Below are 21,480 nucleotides of genomic sequence, written 5' to 3' on the forward strand. Positions count from 1 at the left end.
AGGACCAAGGGCCTCTCCTCCCACTGATGACCGACTTGGCCATCCTCTGCTATACATATGCTGCTGGAACCATAAGTTCCACCATGTGTACTTTTTGGTTGGAGGTTTAGTCCCTGGGAGCTCTGAGGGTACTAGTTAGTTCATATTGTTGTTTGTGCTAAGGGGCTGCAAAGCCTTCAGCTCCTTGGGTCTTTTCTCTAGATCCTTCATAATAAAACATCTTATGGCCATGCATTGCCTCCTTTCAATTAGTCACGCTGTGTTGGCATAAACCACTGGGTGGCCACTCCCTCTGCCCATCCCCTTTCTCTTGCTCCCTATGTTCTCAGCCCCTCTTCAGCTTCCAGTGTTGCCAGTGGTGGTGCCTAGGGGATAGACCTAGCTGTTCCTCTCTCTCCACTTCCCAAGGACTGGGATTCAGATGTGCATGCGGAGAATAGACACCTGCTCCACAGACCAGAATACTAGACCTCTGGCAGGATGGAGGTCATTCTTCCCTCTCTCTCTGTTCCCCATCCCTGGTCCTGGCAACAGCTGTGCCCAGTGCCAATGCAAGGGAGTAGGGGTGGGGGAGTTGCCAAGGCAATCCCCTACAGATGGCATACAAAGCACTCATGCTTCGCCTGATTGACACCTCACTTTTGACTCTTCGTTTTGAATTGGAAATATGGTCCAATATTTTTCGCATTCCAGAAGGAGATATAAAATAGATTCAAGATTATCTCAAGGCTGTGTTGTGCTGGTGAAGTTTAACAGCTATCTCTCAAAATTTAAAGAAGGGCTATACTTTATAGCATTTGTGAATGTAAACAATCCTAAATTCATAATTTCAAGACACCAGATTAGTATTCTTGAACAGAATAATTGAAAAGTGGTAATTTAATGACTCTCCTAACACAGTGTTGGCTAATTCATGCAAAAGACTACTTATTACCTAACAAATTTACTGTGCTTTAAGAATAACAGAACTTTCTGATGGTGTAAAAATGGCAGCCAGTGATAATTGCAAAATCTTAAATTCAGTTCTAGATTTATTAACTCTGGCCTTGATCATGTAGAGTTTGATAATTTTGTACATTTTTGCACTATATCATCTCTGAAAATAACCCCACAGAAGTCTGAATATACTTTACCATTAAAACAAAACAAAACAACTGTGCATCTTCTTTAGAATGTGTTTAGAACTGATGCATCATTTGGCTTGAAAATTTAAAGTTGTGCTTCTTAGATGTAAGTTTACTCCATGTAAAACCTTCCTCACTTACTATTAATTTAAAATTTTTATTTAACTTTGTTCATTAATTTATGCACTTTACACCCTGATTGCTTCTTCCTGGCCCCACCCTCATACAGTTCCTCCCCACATCCTCCTACCCTTCTCCTCTGAAAGAGTGAAAGTCCCCCTGGGCATCTCCCCAAACTGGTACATCAAGTCTCTGCAGGGCTAGGTGCATTCTTTCCCACTGAGGACAGAGAAAGCAGCATAGTTAGAGGAAACTATTCCATAGATAGATAATAGCTGTAGAGACAACCCCAACTCTAGTTGTTGGGAGACCCATTTAAAGACCAAGCTGCGTCTCTGCTACATATATGCAGGGAGGCCTGGGTCCAGCCTGTGTATGCTCTTTGGTTGGTGCTTCAGTTCCTGAGAGTCACCAATATTCAAGGTTAGTTGACAATGTTGGTCTTTCTGTGGAGTTTCTATCCCAACAAGAGGCTCCAATCCTTCCTCCAAACCTGCCCTAAAATTCCCTGAGCTCTTACCAAAAAGTTTGGCTGTGTATCTCTGCATGTATCTCAGTAAGCTGCTAGATGGAGCCTCTTGGATGACACTCATGCTAGCAATCTGCTGGTTTCTCAGAAAACTGGGAATAGTTCTACTTGAAGACCCAGCTATACCCCTCCTCAGCATGTACCTGAATAATAATCCACAAGAAAATGAAAACAACCCAGATATCCCTTAACTGAAGAATGGATACAGAAAATGTGGTTCATTTACACAATAGAATATGATTTTGTTATCCAAAACAAAGACACCATGAGTATTACAAATAGATGGAACTTGAAAATATCCTGAGTAAGGTTACCCAGACCCAAAAGGAATGCATGAGATGTACTTACTGATAAGTGGGTATTATCCATGAAGTAAAGGATACCTGCACTACACTCCATAGACCTAAAGAACCTAAACAAGAAGGACGGCGCAAGTAATTATGCTTGAATCTTACTTAGAAAGTGGAGTAAAATAATCACAGTAGGCAGATGGAGGCAGATATCTCGGTGGGAGAGGGGATAGAGAGAATAGTGTGTGGGGGTGGCATTCAGCATTCAGCATTCAGCTGTGGGGAAAGACTGGAAAGAGATCCAGAGGGCTGGGCTAATGAATAAAAGTTGGCAGCTGGGTCAGAGGAAGCATCACAGAGACCTGGGATAGGGGAGGCTCTCAGGAGTCTATAGGGGTGACTCTAGCTGAGACTCCAACAATGATGATATGGAACCTGAAGTAACTCCCTTCTGTAGCCAGAAAAGATCTGCAGTGGAGAGATAAAGACACCAACCTACTCACAAAACCAAAATTTGCCCTGTCTTCAAGATGTGCATGGACAAAGATGGAGCAGAGACTCAATGTCCAACCAATAAGTGGCCCAACCAGAGATCCATCCCATGGGCAAGCACCAGTCCTGACACTGTTAATTATACTCTGTTATGCTTGCAGACAGGAGCCTAGCATAAATTTGATATTCCTAAAATGTAACTTTAAGTGTTTCTCAGTCTTTTGGATATTTTCTATTGAAAATTATTTGTTTAAATCTATACTTAATTTCTAACTCAATTTTTATATCATATTTTTGAGTTCTTTATGTATTTTGGATATTAGAATCTATCAGCTTTTTTGTTGGTAAAAATCATTTTTCCACTCTGCAGGCTTCTGTTTTGTCCATATGACAGTGTCCTTTTTGTTACAGAAGCTTTTCTGTTTCATTAGGTACCATCTTTAATTGTTGTTCTTAGTGCACTGGGCTATCAGTGCTTTGTCCAGAAAGACTTCTCCAAGGCCAAAGACTCTATGGCTATTCCCCACTTTCTCTTCTATTAGTTTCAGTGTACCTGGTTTTGTATTGATGTCATTGGTCCATTCGAAGTTGAATTTAGTGCAGATTGGTAAGTTTGCAGCTATGTGAACTATACATGCAGACATTAGTTTGAACAGTACTATTTGTTGTAGATTCTGTCTTTTTTATTAGTGTGTATTTCAGATTTCTTTAAAATAAGGTATCCGTATGTATGTGGATTTATTTTTGGGTCCTCAATTCAATTCCATTAATCAGTGTGTCTATTTTAATACCAATACCATGGTTTATTTTTTATTACTACAGCTTTGTAGTACAATTTGAAATTAAGGATGGTGGGAGCTCTAGCAATTCTTTAATTGATCAAAATCAGGATTTCTTTAGCTATCCTATTTTTTCTGTTTCCAAATTATGCTGATAACTATCCTCTCAAGATCTGTGAATCGGATTTTTAATGGGGATTTTATTGATTCTGTGGATTCCTTTTGGTAGGATGGTTGGACATTTTTATAATGTTAATTCTACCGACTCATGAAAATGTGAAATCATTCCATATTGTGAAAGGTGTTTCCTTGACTCCCTTCTCAGACCAATTACCATTTATATATGAGGAGAACTACTTTGTTTTTTGTGAGTGATTTTATTATCCAGATACTTTGCTGAAAGTGTTTATTACCTGTAAGTGTTCACTAGTGGAATTTTTAGCATCACTTGTATACTATCATAGCATCTGCAAGTTATAGTTTGAGTTTTCTTTTCTAATTTGTATCCACTTGATCTTCTTCAGTTGTCATATTGACTTGGACAATTAAGCTGAGACTTCAAGTACTATGTTAAATACATATTGACAGAGAAGACAATTTTGTCTTATTCCTGATTTTAGTGAAAATTCTTTGAGTTTCTTTTAGGTTAAGTGGATGTTGATTATGGGATTTCTATAAATTGTCTTCATTTTATGTATGTCCATTGCATCTGTAATCTTCCCAGGACATTTGATCATGAATGAATGTTGAATTTTGTCAAAGATTTGTTCTGCATCTAATGATGTGATCTTTTTTCTTTCAGTTTATATGGCACTTACTTATTTACACCTATTAACTTTTGTATATTGAATCATCCCTGAATTTCTGTGGTAAAGCCAACTTGGTAATGGTGGATGATGTTTTATGTGTTCTTGGATTCCACTTGCAAGTATTTTATCCAATAATTTTGCATCTGCATTTGAATGGGTTTTTCTGACACAAAGGTAACTTGGCAACCAGAGGTCAAGGAATATCATAAATTTACATCACACAGTAAATTTCACACATGAGATTTATTGGTGAGAGCAGAATAGCTTCTCCCTCTAAAAGGTAAAAGAAAGAGCAGTTAAGGATGAAAAGGCAAAGCTATATAGGATTGTTGGAGCATATTCACTGACCAAGCACAACTACATGTATTGCTTGGGTATTGTGGTGATTTGAGTATGGTTTGCCTTAGAAGTGGCACTATTAGGAGGCATGGCTTTGTGGAAGAAAGTATGTCACTATGGGGTGGACTTTGATACCATTATCCTAGCTGCTTTGGAGACAATCAGTCTGCTCCTGGCTTCCTTTGGATAAAGATGTAGAACTTTCATCTCCTCCAGCACTATGCCTGCCTCAGCAACAGTGTACTCCTTGCCATGATGATACTGTACTGAAACTCTGAATTTGTTAGCCAGTCCTGATTAAATGTTGTCCTTTGTAAGAGTTGCCTTGGTCATGGGGTCTCTTTACAGCAATGGAAACCCTAACAATGAAAGATATTACCTGTGAAACATTTGATTGCTAATGGGTATTTTATAATCTATGAGAAGGCCAAGAGCAGGTTGATGTTCCACTTCCTATTACCCTACATTCGTCCTGTTATTTATTTTACTATAGATAACTATTGGGATAAAGATGGAGCTATTATTGTTAAAATACTTTCTGTTGTAAGAGGGCACTGAATTCCTTGGGGCAAGCTTGATCTTCACCCTCAAGGCATAATTGGGAGTCACAGGCCTCTAATTCCATAGGTAGGGGATTGATAATCCTGAAATAACAACTGATTAAAAGTCTGGCTAGAACTATTTTGAATTTGTTGTTGAAGAAATCTAGAATTAGGAAAAGGAGACAAACAGAGTTAAGAAAGGCATTATCCCATATCCATTCCATATTGAACCAATACAATCCACCTGCCAGAGCAATTGAATGTTTCTATTGTTTTTGGAGATCCATATGGAGTTTTCAGATTTTGCCTTCTATTATACCTAATTGGTTGTCATAGAAGCAATATTATTCCTTGGAGAAGATGTAAATGACACTCTTTTCCACTTTTAGTATATATAACCCTTTCTGTAATGCTTTGCAAGTGGTTTACATAGAAATAAGACATTTTTTAAAGCCATGAATTACTTCCTTATCCTGTGTTAAGCAGGTCATGTGCTCTATCACATTGTAGAACTATTTCAAGTAATGAATCTAACGTTTGATTGATTAGATATATTTCATTTTAACATTTAAACCTGTTACATTTTAACAGGTATAATAACAAGTACTGTATATAGACAGTTTGTTCCCTATGCCACTAAGCTTCCTTTTCACCAAGCATACCACTCTTTTGTAGAGGATAAGGGGTAATGTATTCTCTAATGTAACTACTTCCTGCTAAAATTAGGACATGACTTTCAGGAGCCAGAAAGGCTGAAATGGAAGTCAAATTGTTGAAAAGGATTCAGGCAATGGTGCATTCATCTGTTTAACTGGTCCATTTGAAGAGACAGGGAGCAATCATCCCAGCTGGACTAGTTCACATCGGCTTCCAGAAAGAACAGGGTTTAGAGTCATTTGGAGCACTTTGTGGTCACAGTTGATTTCTGGATGGTGTCTAACAGCTGAGAAGAAATCTGCTAAAATAGTTATAGAGCAGGGGCAAAAGTAAAAGTTTGAGAACTTAAAGTAAAATCATGCATTTAGTACTTTCAGGTACACAGTCCTGATATTTGGGGGAATAAAGGCATCCCAAGACCAAGGGAGGGAGGTGTAACACACTCAGGAATAGGCTGGGCATATCTGGAGCCCATTTGACCTATGAGAGGTGGTTCTAAGTCTTAGGATACCTTCAACTGCCTGGATTTTACATGACATTTTTGTTAAGAAGAATAAATAATAGTTTTGTATATATACATCACACATACACACACCCACACACCCATCCCCACACACATATAAATGTCTGTGTATAAAACGTTTATATATATATATATATATATATATATATATACATATACATTAACATAACCATTGTTTGTACTGTGTACTGAAATATACATTGTTGAAAAGGTAGCTAATAACTGCCAATACTTTGAGTGACATCAAAAATTTTCAGTTTAAAAGCTTTTGAACATTTATTCCCCATCCAGAGAGCATGTCATATAGATTGAACAGAGATGTTTTTAGCACAATAAGAAGCATCTTTAAGTCTATACTTAGAAGCCAACTGAAGGAAATTTAAAATCTTGAGCTTGTGACTGTTAACCGTAGTCAGTGCTTTACCAGAGTATCACAATTCCATTCGTCAACATTAAAACTCTGAACTTTCAAAATAGAGAGAAAAGGATGTCTGGAACATTTTTTTTATTACCTTAAACCATTGCAACCTACTTTTACATACTTTAATATATTAGTTTTCAGTTTTGTAGACACTTGGGACTCACTTAAACTTTCACATTTTCCATCTAGTCATTTACCAGAAACAGGAGTAATTATTACTGAGCATAGTTATTGTAAGCAAGCTGCTTGAAATCCTTTTGTCTTGTTTTACTCTCTTTTCTCTGTCACAGTTAGGTGCTCCACCAGTGAGGGGGCAGAGATTTTGAAGGAAGAGTTTCAAAAAAATATGCTTGGATCTAGTAGAGGGAAAGCCATAGCCCAACTCCAGAGCCAGCTTCCCAATGAAGCATAAAAGAATAACACGATTTTAATATTATCCATACTCAAAAGATATTTGAAGACCAGCTAAATTTAATCTAGTGACCAGAAAGCCTAAAGATAAATTATGAGCCCTGGTCATCAAAGCAGATGACAAGTGACATTAATGGTGATATCTGGCAGCAGACAGTGGTAGAAAACAAAAAACTGAACCAATAAACACAGACCACAGAAAGCTCACATACTCAGAAGAGACCAACCAGAAACACAACATGTGATGGCTACCATCATTTCTTTTTTTTAAAAGATTTATTTTATTTATTTTATGTGTATAAGTACACTGTAGCTGTACAGATGGCCGTGAGCCATCATGTGTGTGGCTGCTGGGAATTGAATTCAGGACCTCTGCTGGCCCCACTCGTTCCGGCCCACTCCGGCCCACTCACTCCAGTGTAATTCACTGTAGCTGTCTTCAGACGCACCAGAAGAGAACGTCAGATCTCATTACAGGTGATTGTGAGCCGCCATGTGGTTGCTGGGATCTGAACTCAGGACCTTCGGAAGAGCAGTCAGTGCTCTTACCCGCTGAGCCATCTCACCATCATTTCTATAATTAACTAAGCTGGGCCCATTTTCTCTCAGTTCCCGTATGTGCCACAAGATTTATATACCTAAAGGCACAGAGCTATCTGCACACAAGAAACAGACAACTAAAACTTTCAAAACAGACACCAACAGGCAGGTAGATAATGCCTTACTTTTTCCCTGAATGAGAGTTAACGAAGATTTTGGTAAGATGATAAGAGGAGAACACTGTTTGTTTATAGAGCTGTCTTAGCTGCCTGTACTCAGGGATCCACCTTGGAGGCAGCAATGAAAAGATTGTGTGATTTTGAGGAGAAAGAGGAAAGGTATGGGCAATGAGCATGGGGAAATGATACTTATTGATGGGGGAAGTAAAGGAAATAGAGGCTTCTACTTGGACTTGGACTAGGAGGTCCCACTCCAGCGAGTGGATAGGACAGGGGGGTACCACTAGAGAGCAGTGGATAAGTGAGATATCCCTGAAGTTGCAATTGAGTGGTAGGGTTTGGTGAGGTTGATAAGGCTGTCATGATAAAAGGGAAATGAAATTGGGAAGTGGGTACCCACAACCCCATCAGCACCAAGTAGATGATCCTAATATCCAGACAGAAGATTGATAGCCCTGATACCATGATGCTTATTCGTGGCTCCCTGTTGGAAATAATGATAGCTAGGTCAAGATATCCTGGTCCTCCTAAGTTGTCCATAGCCAGGCCTAACAGGGCAACCTGATAGAGGACAATCTGAACCTGATGTCCCTGTGCTGAGAAGGAGATGCGGACAGTCTACAACCCAATGTCCCTGTTGGACGTAGTTGTGATAGTTTATACAAGCTCTGGCATGTCTGGACCCAGTGGCCTGTCTGAAAGCTCTTGAAGCAAAGGTTTTTGTGCTTTTGGATGCAAGGTTAAAGGGGCAATTCATCAAGTATTTTTGTTTCAAGGATTTTTATCTCTCCTATCGTGTACCTTAAAGGCCATTACTGAGACAACTTCCTGTGGGGTCATATGGTCCAGCCCTAGGCATTTCAGTTTTTTCCCTAATGTGAGCAAATATCTGAGAGAAGAATTAAGACACAAAGAGTTGTTTCTCATCTGGGTTTTGGGGTCCAGATTGGTATTTTGTAATATGGCTTTTACAAAGCAGCCCAGGAACTGAGATTGATTTTCATGTTTGTCCTGGATGGCCTCTTGGATTTTTTCATAACTTACTGATTTAAGGGAAATCTTACAGATATTGCCCAAGGGGAAATTATACATTTATTCCAATATATAAATCCCCATACATTTATGCTTCCAATGGTATTGTAGTTCCAGTTGTAGTCACAGTCAGAGACTGCCTCAACCCTAATTATGTGGGCAGCACTATTTGTATGTGCCCTGATCTTGCCCCTGATCCTCCAGCATTCCTCAGAGAGATTGTCGTTAATTAAGTTCTGAAGATGCGGTAGTGGGGTCTGTGTAAAGGGTCAGGAATAGCCATAAAGACTGTGATGGGGAATGGGGTACCTTCGCCTAGGACCAGGGCTGGGCCAGGGCCAGGGCCAGGATCAGGGTAAGCAAAATATGATAGGTACAGCTCTAAAGACTGTGGCTGGAAAGACCAGGACTTTCCAGTGTATCCTCAAAGTCACTTTATCAGATTCAAGAAAATGTTCTCACAAAAGGAGAAACTTACCAAATGACCCCTGGTGAATGGGTTGCTGAGTTATTGAGAAGCCAAAAAGTGAGTCTGTGAGTCTGTTGTGGTTAGAGTGGGGGTGAGGGATAGGGTCCCATTGCAACTAAGACCCATAGGGGAGGCATGAGTGAGTACCACGAAAGCCTATCTGAGGCTCCAATGACAGCTTTTTTGGTTTGTTTGTTTTATTATTTGTTTTCTTTTTTTCCTGATACAAAAGTATCTTGCTAGTTGCCAGCCAAGAAATACCACAAAGTTGTGCTACCCCAGAAACCTCACACAAAAGATTTACTGGGGAGAGAAACAGAATGGTGGTTGCCTCTGAATGGGAAGAGAGACCGCTATGGACTGGATTTAGAGGCAGGCTTTTATAGGGTATTTGAGCTTGAAAAATGAGCTTGTGGAACATGCACAGTGAGCTAAGTGAAAAGTACAGCACAGCTGGAAGTATTGCTGAGTCACTAGCACTGAAATATTGTTTGGCAATTAATTCTGAGTAACTGGGACATGAATTTCAAAGCTTGAGGGTAATCCAGGGAATCAGTGATTTTTCCACTGGCCTGTTACTCCACAATATTTATTCATTGGAGAAATTGTTCTATAATAAGGAACACTGTTCTTGAATTCTCATTCTTTGTTGTATCTTTATGTGGTTTGGGTATCAGGATAACTGTGGTCTCACATGAAATGTTTTGGACACTTATTTCTGTTTCTGTTTTGTGGAATAATTTGAGGAGTGCTGGCATTAACTCTTCTTTAAATTTCTGTGCAAAGACCACCTTTCCCTTGTTCAGTTTGGTTGGGGAACTTAATAACTATTCTATTTCTCTAGGATTTATAGGTCTGTTTACATTTGTTACCTGAGCTAGATTTGTTTCATAAATTATACCTATTGAGAAAATTATCCATTTCATTTGGATTTTCCAATGTGTTGGAGTGCAAGTTTTTAAAGTATTATTCTTATGATTTTTATGGATTTCCTCAAAGTCTGTTGATATAACTTCCTTTTCATTTCTGACTTTGTTAATTTAGATATTCTCTCTCTACCTTTTAGTTAATTTTGGATAAGGGATGGTTGATCTCTCTAATTTTCTCAAAGAACCAACTCTTTATTTCACAGAATCTTTGTTCCATTTTTTTTAAACATTCAATCCTCAGTTTAATCATTCCTTGTTTTTCTAGACTTTGGGTGTGATTTCTTCTTTTATTCTTCATCATCTTCTTCCTATCATCATTATTATTCCTCTTCTTATGTTTCTTCTTTACTTTTATTGGATATTTTCTTTATTTACATTTCAGATATTAACCCCCTTTCCCAGTTTCCCCTCTGAAAACCCCCTATTGCATCCCCCCTCCACCAGCTTCTATGAGGATGTTCCCCCATCTACCTATCTCCTTCCACCTCCATGCCCTGGCATTCCCCTACACTCAGATGTCAAGCCTTCACAAGACCAAGGGCCTAGCCTCCAATGATGCCCAACAAGGCCATCCACTGCTACATATGCTGCTGGAGACATGGGTCACTCCATGTGTACTCTTTGGATGGTGGCTTAGTATCTGGGAAATTCGGGGGGAGGGACTCTAGTTGGTTGAAATTATTGTTCTTGTTACAGGGTTGCAAACCCCTTCAGCTCCTTCAATCTTTCTCTAACTCCTCCGTTGGGGACCCGGTGCTCAATCCAATGGCTGGCAGCAAGCATCCACCTCTGTATTTGTCAGGCTCTGGCAGAGCCTGTCAGGAGACAGCTATATCAGGCTCCTGTCAGCAAGCACTTCTTGGCATGTGCAATATTGTCTGGGTTTGGTGTCTGTATATGTGATGGATCTCCAGGTGGGAATGTCTCTGGATGGCCTTTCCTTCAGTCTCTGCTCCATATTTTGTATTTCCTCCCATGAATATTTTGTTCTTCCTTCTAAGTAGCACTGAAGCATTCACACTTTGGTTTTCCTACTTCTTAAGCTTCATGTGGTCTAAGAATTGTATCCTGGGTTTTCTGAGCTTTTGAATATTGACTTATCAGTAAGTGCATTCCATGCGGGTACTTTTGTGATTGGGTTACCTCACTCAGGGTAATATTTTCTCATTCCATCCATTTGCCTAAGAATTTCATAAAGTCATTGTTTTTAATAGTTAAGTAGTACTCCATTGTGTGAATGTACCACATTTCCTCTATCCATTCCTCTGTTGAAGGACATTTGGGTTCTTTCCAGCTTCTGGTTATTATAAATAAGGCTGCTATGAACATAGTAGAGCATGTTACTTGTCTTAGGTTGGAGCATCTTTTGGGTATATGCCCAGGACTGGTTTTGCTGGGTACACAGGTAGTACTATGTCCAATTTTTTGAGGAACCACCAGACTAATTTCAAGAAAGTCTGCACCAGCTTGCAATCCTACCAAAAATGGAGGAGCGTTCCTCTTTCTCCACATGCTCACCAGCATCTGCTGTTACTTGAGTTTTTGATCTTAGCCATTCTGACTGGTGTGAGGTGTAATTGCAGGGTTGATTTTATTTGCATTTCTCTGATGACTAAGGATGTTGAACATTTCTTGAATTGCTTCTCAGCCATTTGATATTACTTAGTTGAGAATTCTTTGTTTATCTCTGTATCCCATTTTTAATAGGATTATTTGTCTCCCTGGAGTCTAATTTCTTGAGTTCTTTGAATATATTGGATATCAGCCCTCTATTGGATGTAGGATTGGTAAAGATCTTTTCCCAATCTGTTAGTTGCAATTTTGTCTTATTGACAGTGTCCTTTGCCTTACAGAAGCTTTGTAATTTTATGAGGTCCCATTTATCAATTCTTGGTGTTAGAGCATAAACCACTGGTATTCCGTTCAGGAGATTTTTCCCCTGTGCCCATGAGTTTGAGGTTCTTCCTCACTTTCTCTTCTATTAGTGTCAGTATATCTGGTTTTATGTGTAGGTCCTTCATCAACTTAGACTTGAGCTTTCTTTGTACAAGGAGATAAGAGTGGCTCAATTTGCATTCTTCTACATGCCGACTGCCAGTGGAACCAGCACCAGTTGTTGAGAATGCTGTCCTTTTTTCCATTTGATGGTTTTAGCTCCTTTGTCAAAGATCAGGTGACCATAGGTATGTGGGTTCATTTCTGGGTCTTCAATTCTATTCCATTCATCTACCTGCCTATCTCTATACCAATACCTATAGTTTTATTACTACTCTTTTGTAATATAGGTTAAGGTCAGCGATGGTGATTTGGCCCCAAAATTCTCTTGTTGTTAAAAATAGTTTTCACTATCCTGGGTTTTTTGTTATTCCAAATGAATTTGAAAATTGCTATTTCTAACTCTATGAAGAATTCAGCTGAAATTTTGGTGGGAATTGCATTGAATATGTAGATTACTTTCAGCAAGATGGCCATTTTTACTATATTAGTTGTGCCAATCCATAGAGATCTGAAGTCTCTCATGACTAGTGTATTAGATTCAATCTGTACTTTTAGCTATAGTAATCTTTCTTTTACAAATTTAGGTGCATTTTTTGTTTAAGGCATTTTTGCTAAGAATTAGAGTTTTCAACCTTCTTAACCATAAGAGAAATTTAAGTCATCACTGCCTTGAGATCCCATCTTAAACCTGTCAGAATACTAATATCAATAATACACATGATAATTCATGGTAGCACAATTGTGAAATATGAGGAAAACTCATCTATTGCTGATGGGAGTACAAACTTAAACATCCAGTATGGAAATCAGTATAATGTTTCCAGCTATACCACTCTTGGACACATGCCAAAAGAATGATTCATCCTACCACAAAGACATTTGTTCAACCATGTTCATTGTTGTTCTATTCATACTAGCTAAAAATTGGAAGCAACTTAGATGTTCCTTAACAGAAGAATGGTTAACGAAAATATGGCACCATTTACATAATTAGATATTACTCAACTGTTTAAAAATGAATCATGAAATTTGCAAGAACATCAATGTAACTAGAAAAAAATCAACCTGAATGAGGTATCTCAGACTCAGAAAAATAAATATGGTATGTGTATTCACTTATATGTGTATTTAGCCACTATGTGAGTATATACAATAATTGATAGAGCCAGAAAAGTTAAATGTAGAACTGGTTCTCCCTGGGAAGGGAAAATATAATACATGTCCTGGGTATAACAGTGAAGAAGGAAGATGAATGGGAGAGAAAGGAGAGGAACAAGGGAAGGAGGGGTTGTTGAGATGAGCTTGAGGAAAAAATGTGGAAATGAACATCTACAACTGAGGATAATTTGAAAGGTAATATGGAAACCTAGTGCAATGAAAATTTCATATAAAAACTCTTCACATAATTGGGGAGTCTGACATAGTCATAAATTCCCACTTCTTATCACTAAGCAATGCTCCCAATATCAGACTATGTTATATCTAATGGAATTGTTGACCAGAGGGGCCACATGAATATCTCCAAACAACCCAGGCTTTTGAGAAGACAGTAAGTTCTTCTGCCCAAACTGATATCAAGGCACCATTGTTGAAGATGACACCACACAATTCATTGACCATGGAGAGTTTGAGTTAGTGACTAAACAGAACCTTCACTATTAGGTTGTATTATCCTTGGTATGGGAAAGTTCTCTGCAGGCTCCCAAAATTAAAACAAATAAACCAGCTAACAAACCACCAACACTGCCACAAATTCTCTGATTTATAGTACTGTCTGCTTCAAATATGCTGTGACAATTGTGTCTCAAAGCTTGTAGGAAAAAGTAGATATTTGACTTAAAGTTTACTCCACAAATAGTACCCATATCTGCTTGGATGACCAAGAACTAGAAACTAACTAGAAACTCAAAGACCTAGGGTAGAAAACACTGCTAGTCTTAAACAAAACCACAACAAACAAAAGGTAGTGATATGATCACTCCTAATGATATTCTGCTATACTCATAGATCAGTGCCTTCTTTAGTCACCTTCGAGAAGCCTCCTCCGATAGCAGATAGTGAGTGTGTCTCTGATTCCTATGCTTGCTCTTGGGCTGCCTTCTTTAGTCACCTTAGAGAAGCCTCCTCCGATAGCAGATGGTGAGTGTGTCTCTGATTCCTATGCTTGCTCTTGGGCTGCCTTCTTTAGTCACCTTAGAGAAGCCTCCTCCGATAGCAGATAGTAAATGTGTCTCTGGTTCCTATGCTTGCTCTTGGGCTGCCTTCTTTAGTCACCTTAGAGAAGCCTCCTCCGATAGCAGATAGTAAATGTGTCTCTGGTTCCTATGCTTGCTCTTGGGCTGCCTTCTTTAGTCACCTTAGAGAAGCCTCCTCAGATAGCAGATAGTGAGTGTGTCTCTGATTCCTGCTTGCTCTTGGGCTTTCTTCCTTCTGTTGGTTTGCTTTATACAACTTGAATGTGATTGTGTGTTCTAGTTGTTGTTTTATCTTACTATATTTTATTTTGTTATCTTTTGTTGTTACATGTTAGAAACCTATTCTTCTTTAAGGAAAGACAAAAAGGGAGTAGTTCTGGGTAGAAAAGGAGATGCTAAGGAACTGACAAATAGAGGGAGGCAAAACTGCAATCAGTATAGATGTTATGAGAGAATAATCAATTTTGAATAAAAATGTAAAAATATTTATAAATTTTAAATAATTAATAAATTTTGAATTTTCTTGCATTAACTTCTATAAAATCAAACTATTTGGCATCAGTGGCTAGCAATACTTTTAAAAAAACTTCTACTAAAGTTTACAAATTGTAACAGAAAATTATTTGTTTTTGTTTTATTATGTGTATCTGAGTGAAGTAAATCAGGTCAGGGCACATATTCTTGTGAAATACAAAATTGATTATCTTTATACTTGTTAATGCTCTGGTGCCATAGTTTAATAAATATTTTTATTACTAAAGACTATTATAAAAATAGATTAAAATGAACTAGCCTTACATGAAACTATTTTAAGGAGGTATTTTAAGATTTTTAAATATTTCCTTTCAAAATTTCCACATAATGAATAAGTTGATTTTATAGTACACAGCACACTTTAAGACCTATTTATGTCCATAAATCAACTCATAATTATGGCATTAGAAATAAAGTAAATAACATATTTGTAAAGCTAAGCTAGATATCACAGAATATGAATAAAAAAGAATGAAAGAGGATAAAAATAAAATTAGGGAATAAGTTATGATGTCAAATTTCTATAGACTGGGTGAAAAGGGTGCTTCTCAACGGAAACCATCTTACTAAAATTTTAAACTGTGGAAAGTTTTAATTCTCCACTCAGCATTTGGGGGAAAATGAAATCAAGAAAGCAGAGAGGAAATACATATAAAGAGAAATAGTCTCAAAGAGTAGACCTGATCTAGTACTTAAAAGCTAAATAAAAACTGAGCAATGGTGGTCCATGTTTAATCCTAACACTCCAGAGGCAGAAGCAAAATGATCTCTGACTTTGAGGTCAGCCTGGTGTACAGTGCAAGTTCCAGGACAGCCAGGGCTACACAGAGATACTACATCTTGATAAAAACAAAACAAAACAAAAACTAGAAAGAATTAATGTGAAAGAAAGTGTATGTTTGTGTGTGTGTGTGTGTGTGTGTGTGTGAGAGAGAGAGAGAGAGAGAGAGAGAGAGGGAGGGAGAGGGGGGAGAGGGAGGGAGGGAGACAGAGACAGAGACAGGGAGACAGAGAAAGGGAGAGAACATAAGAAAGTATACAAAGGAAAGAGGAGAGAAAGTCACTGAGAAAGAAAAATTGAGGGAGTTAAGAGGAGAGGGAGGGAAGAGAGGAAGGAAGGAAGGAAGGAAGGAAGGAAGGAAGGAAGGAAGGAAGGAAGGAAAAAAGAAAAAAGAAAGGAAGAAGGAAGATCTTATGCCTTAAAATTTATATAAGTGATGAAGTGTTACCTAGAAAAATCAGAGAGAAATGAAAAATAAACCTAGTAAACATACACATGGGGGATTACATTAGCTGAAATTAAAATGTGACAAAAACCAAGTTATCTAATTCATTAAAAAAAAAGAATATTTTTATAGATGAAACTGTGCTTCTGGGTTATCCAAAGAAGAAGTTTTGGATAATAGACATCTTATAAACAAATACAATGTGCTCTCAGGGATGGAGAACATGCTTTGTAGCTATAAAGACTTGAATCTGAATCTTACACAGTTTTTGTAGTTAGAAAAAAACAAGGCACTCTGGGAAGCAATAACTGGAAAATATTCAAAGTGCAGCTGCAGCAGAGTTGACCAGTTCTGAGTTGCAGATGTATTGAGTATGTAGAGATGTGTGTGTGTGCATGTGTGTGTGTGTGTGTGTGCATACTCATGCGGGCACGTGAGTGAGTGTGTGATAATATAAACCAAATAAAGTAAGGAAGAGCACAAAATTGTTAGTTCCACTGAGGGTCATATTACATAGTCATCCTATTTTAATGTGTACCACAATTTATCATGAGAAAAATTTGTCAGTCAAAGACCAGTGGACCTCATCTTTGTCTTTGACTGATGTCCTGGTTTAAACTTATAAGACATCCATTCTCTTTCTCCAAGCACCTGCTGTGCTTCAATCAAAACAAGGAACACAAATTAAACACTGAGTTGAAAAAAGTTTTGTCATGAGAAACTGATTAGAGCCATTTTAACTAGATGTTCCACTTTCTAGTAATCTTCCAAGTCCAGAAAATAGCAACTCCCATTTTTTTTTTTTTTTTGAGACAGGGTTTCTCTGTGTAGACCTGGCTGTCCTGGAACTCACTCTATAGACCAGCCTGGCCTCAAACTCAGAAATCTGCCTGCCTCTGCTTCCCAAGTGCTGGGATTAAAGGCATATACCACCACTGCCTGGCTGCAACTCCCATTCTTAATACTAAAGTCCAAGAAATAAGTTCTTACTACATGTTCAATTTCTCATAAATCTCTTTGATAACTGATTCAAGTGTAAGGTTTATAATTCCAAAGTTGTGCATTCATTTATTTGCTTAACCCTTTCCTTTTTCTTGTCTTAGCTCTGGAAATTAATAAGGGAAAACTAATCTGGTCATCTTAATATACACAGAAAATGAAGAGTTAGGTGGCTTAAGGCATCTGATTCCTATTCTGAATTGTAAATGAGAATCCCTCTAAATTTCCCTCAAATTTAATTCTAAAAAGAAGACTTGGAAAACTCCTCCTGTCCTTGCTGAATTATTCCTTATACAAGTTAATATAACTTGCTTAAAGTTCTTTCCTTCTGGCACAAGGATGACCATAGATTCTGGCAGAATCTCTAATAATCAGCAAATGTGCTGTTTAACAATCAGTTCACTGCTTACTATCTATCACATAATGATCTATTTGGGGCATTTCGTCACAAATTAGAATGATAGTTTTGGTGATGAGACTCATCATAGTCATGATTTTAGACCTCCTGCATAGTTCATATACAAATATATTTTTAAGAAAATTAACTTTGTCTACTCTCATTTTTTGAGTCACAGTATTAACAGAGCTATTGGCTAGTAGATTTTAAGAAATACTTATGAATAAATGCCCAAAATGAAGAATTATTTATAGACAGTTCAATGACAAGTTAACCTAAACATGGTTACATAAAGAATTTTGTAGAAGAATTATTTATAGACAGTTCAATGACAACTTAACCTAAACATGGTTACATAAAGAATTTTGTATTGGAATAATAAAGACAAGGATATATAAAGCATTTTTAACAGGCACATGATGAGTAGAAAGTTAAAAAAATTGTCACCTTGAATGGTAATAAAATGAGGAATGAAATTTTAGAAAAATATCATCCATAGACCTGGATTAAGATTAGCTCAGCCACCTTGGGGAGAAAATAATCTATTATACTCAGATTTAGCAACTGTCAAATCACAGAGGAAAGAGAAATAAGTTCTGTCTTGCTCTAAAATTGTGCTCAAATTCTTTGCATAACCAACAAAGTTGGTAAGAGTGAAACATGATGGTCTATACCTCACAGGCACATGGAATCAATCCAAAATATTTCATTAGTTTTATGATAAGTTTCATGATAATTTAGTTTATTTCTTTTGTGGTTCACTGCACTGAGTCATTTTTACTCTACGGGTTTTTGTTTGTTGGTTTATTTTGTTTTGTTTGTTTAGTTTCCTTCATTCTTTGAAACAATACCTAATTTAATGGAAAAAATAATTAACTTAGGCTCTAGAAAATTTAGTTTTCTCTTGCTTTTCCCACAAGTCAGTTCCATAATTTCAGAAAAGTGACCTCAGTTTGGATTCAGATACAGATTCAGATCTCCCATTCAGATATTTATTCCCATCACAAATAGTCTAGAATACCTACTACATACTAGATATTGTTTCTCCATTAAAAACATTTACAAGTACACTCACCTATACATCCTAATATGCTTTTGAGTTCATGAATAATTTTTTCTCAATTTGTTTTTGATTAGGTAGCATCTCTAGAGTCTATATACCCAAGATTCTCCCTTAATGAGACATCAACATCATTACTGAGCATTTCCATACATGTTTCCATTTCTTTCTGGAACGTTCAGAAGATTAGTTTCAACTTTCTTTTCTTTGTCTTTGCTTCTGTATTTTCATGTAACTTCCTGTCTGATCAAGTATATGAAAATATTCTTTGCAAGACAAAAAGAAGGCACATGTGAAAGACTTTGAAAATATAAAAAGTACTTAAAGTTAGTAATTATTAGTTCTTCTAAATTAGAATAGCTAAAGGAAAAACAGCTCCAAGACACTCCACAAACTGGATACTCAAGATCAGATTACTCCAGTTGAGATTTGGACAACTCTATGAAGTCAAAGACAGGTTCAGAGACAGAGGATAAATTTCTATACCTTAGTTCTCTTGCAGTCACATAATAATTTTAGGAATGCAGTACATCTTGATAAAATTTTAATGGGCTAAGAATTTGATCAAAATTTAATAATGATTCCTCAAGATTCTAATATTAAATATAAAGTCTATGATTAGCCCCTCAGCAGAGAATTGACAATTTTTTTTCTGTCTAAAGGACTCTCTATTACAAAGAACTCCTTCACAAAGAAGATAGAATGAACCCAAGAATTTTTTTTTATTATTAAACTATAAAAAAATACATCTCTCACTCTGTTCCTCCTATCCTTCCTACCGTCCTTTGTTTTCTATTCCCCTAACAGGAGGAAGCCCTTTCTCTAACCAAGACAAGTCTGTCCGTATTCTGTATTCCATAATCTCTACATTCTTAGCCCAGCTCACTGCATGATTATTCTATCATCCGATTCATCTAATTTTCATTTTATATCTGTTTAAGTCCACTCCAAAATGACTTCCTTTAGTACCTATGATAGTAATCTTTATCAAACACACATATTCCCTTGGCAACATCCTTATGTCCTTCCTGGAATAGCTACAACATTTGAAAGAATAACATCATACGTTCACTCTAAAACAAACTCTGAGTTTCTGGTTTTCTGTATTTCCAAATGTAATTTTAGCTATTCTAAAGAACCTGCCTTAATTGCTCAATCATGTGGTCAGTATTCTCTTACTTAAACAAACTCTTATAAATGATTTGTGTATTGATCGTAATCATTATTCCTTAGGCTAACAGGGGAATAAAAAGTTATGATATCCAAGGGTTGATGATCCAGAAACTTCTAGAATGTGAAGGTTCTAGAGGATGTTTACTTGTTAGGATTTTATTACCCTTTTAATTTACTTATCATGTTACCTTACAAGTTGCCACAGACAATACTTCCTAAATACTGTATTACTTTAAATATGCTACATAAATAAAGGCACTCTATCAAAAAGGGAGCAGAGTTGATGATGGCCCATGAGTACAAATGGAAATGATTACCCTCATGAACCAGCTTTATGCAGGTTGAATCAATGGTTATGAGTTTAGAGGAACTGGAAGAATATCCATGGTTGGCAAAGGTCATTGGCTGCAGGCTCGGGTACTGACAAGTGTTATTAGCATAAGCAGGCATTCCAGGAATCTCAGGTGCTTCCTGAATGGGTTCTTATTGGGAGAAAGGAAGCTGAACCCTAATCTAAAGAAGCCTACTTGACATTCCTTAGGTGGAAAGTATGGGAGTTTCAAGCTCCCAGACAAGGTTAGAGATGGAGACTCCTGGCTGACAAAAAAAGTCTGCCATTTTGCATTGAGTTCAGGCTTTCATGTAATGCCAAACATGGACTTTAGCCCAGGGTCTCTCAATACATCATCAAGTAGTATGAAAGTACTTAAAATGTCCAGAACATGAAGAGTTCTACCATCTATCTCATAAAGCAGCTTTGTCCCAAACTATACTTCAAAGGTTAAACATCTTCCTATATTTCTGTGATAATGGTTGAGGTTAATAATCACTATCATCTTCTTGAGCTACCAAGTTACACAGAAGAACATATTTTTAATACAAGAGCAAATTGTAATTCCAGGTCTGCTATAGAGAATCATCACTGTGCTTGTGGTGAATTGGGGAAGAACTGGTCATTATTCAGGTATGGACGTTAAAGAGAATCAAAAGAAAATATTTCCCACTTGTGAGGTAAGGGAACCCAGTAGTATTTCAGCATATTATGAGTTAAACATGCATCAGGGCACTTAATAGTTATCTACCTGAACTTGTATTCACTATTTTAAATATGTCACCAGTGACACAAACAGTTTTGCATTTTTCCATCTCACCTCAACATTTTCCTCTTTCCATAGTACAGAAAAACAGAGAGAGAAAGCATATTGGAAGAAAAGTATTTAGGAATCTCCTCACCTGTATGTTATATTCATTTGACAAAGTGAGTGAACTTTAAATATATACCATGAATGGTGCCAGATGCTAGAGACTCAATGATGAACCAAGGGACAAACACCTTCACTGCTTTTATGATCCAATATATGCAACTACAAAAAAGGTTACCCTGTTAGTGACCTGAAAATCCCCAGTTCTTCAAACAACTGAGACTCGATATATTTGTCAAACTTGTATTTAGATTTTTATAAAATTCTTTGTAATTAGGTTATACTTAACATCTCTTGTACTTTATCATTCATTTCCCTAGAAAATGAAAAGGCATTAAATATTATTATATTGTGTTACTAATATGCAATTTCACCTGTTTTCTAAAAAGATGACAAAAGATTCATTATTTTGACAGAGATTATGTACTATTCTACCAGCTATTATCCATATTTAGAACTACATATTTCCATTTTTGTTTTTCTTGGAGTTTATTCAGAAATAACTGTCAGC

This window comes from Mastomys coucha, unplaced genomic scaffold (assembly GCF_008632895.1).
Source record: "Mastomys coucha isolate ucsf_1 unplaced genomic scaffold, UCSF_Mcou_1 pScaffold14, whole genome shotgun sequence".
Lineage (NCBI taxonomy): Eukaryota > Metazoa > Chordata > Mammalia > Rodentia > Muridae > Mastomys > Mastomys coucha.